The sequence below is a fragment of the Taudactylus pleione genome, unplaced genomic scaffold, assembly GCF_031769625.1.
Source record: "Taudactylus pleione unplaced genomic scaffold, aTauple2 ptg000002l, whole genome shotgun sequence".
NCBI lineage: Eukaryota > Metazoa > Chordata > Amphibia > Anura > Myobatrachidae > Taudactylus > Taudactylus pleione.
This window is the reverse complement of record NW_028284405.1, coordinates 2,363,981-2,364,964: the sequence shown is the minus strand read 5'-3', so window position 1 is coordinate 2,364,964 and position 984 is coordinate 2,363,981. Positions and strand designations below refer to the sequence as shown.

General features: G+C 39.9%; 1 long non-coding RNA gene across 1 annotated transcript; it reads right to left on the bottom strand.

Moving 5' to 3' along the window:
* On the bottom strand, positions 1-772 carry LOC148543469 (uncharacterized). The gene is made up of 3 exons (XR_015878429.1): positions 696-772; positions 330-390; positions 1-91 (listed from the first exon to the last, which is right to left on the bottom strand). It is a non-coding gene; the product is annotated as an uncharacterized LOC148543469 (long non-coding RNA).
* Between the last annotated feature and the right edge of the window lie 212 nt (positions 773-984).

The following is a 984-nucleotide window of genomic DNA, read 5'->3' as shown; positions in this document are numbered from 1 at the left end:
GTCTTTTCTTGGCATAGGAACCACAGCCTCAGATACTGCCAGGTCTTTTCTTGGCATAGGGTCCACGGATGACAATTCAGGCAGCAAAGCCCTAAAAAGAGAAAACAGACACATTTGCACCTAAAAGGCTCCAAGAGAATGTAACAATAGCTAAGGTTAGTACATATTATGGTGTATTATGATTAACATTTATATAGTAATAGCTAAAAAAATACTTCATAACAATCTATTCTTATCTATATATTACACAAATTTTCATCATTTTACATTTCTATCCATAAATCATATTGTTACTTATTGTTCATGTGATATCTGCACAAAATACTTACTCGGAGCGTCTCATAGGACCAGTGTTACTGGAACTGGGTGTTTTGTCCTTATGGGCTGGCTCTATGGAAAAGAATACAGAAATAGTACAGTTACTACTATGTCTGGTATATGTTTTGCTTCAGTCAATGGATTATAGTTTGGAAGTATAAACCCCTATTTGTTCCTATTCTTCCTGGGTCAGTTGTTTCCTTTGCCTAATCTGTAACTGTAAAGACAGCATATGTACATACCACCCAACCTCCCAGCATGGTAACTTGTGGTGTAACTATAATCTGTATTGCTGCGATAAATGTTGATGCAGATTGTTAGTGCACAACTATGATAAACCGACTTCTTAATCTTTTCATTATAAGATACAAAAATACCTGGAGGATGAGGGTCTTTCAGCTGCACTTTGTCTTCTCTTGTAGCCTCAGGGATTTTGTGTGGGGCACAAACACGGTTCCTCTCCACCTGCCGGAGGAAAAGTAAACAGCAGAGAGTTACGCTGGGTACACACTGGCCGATCAATTGATCTGCCAATATATCTGCTGGCCGTCGGCCGTGTCGTTCACAGACATATCGCATTGGATGTGTTGCACATCCAATGGACAGATACTGTATGTCTGGAGACATATCTGTCCATCGGCAAGTGTGTACAGACCGCCCGTACAT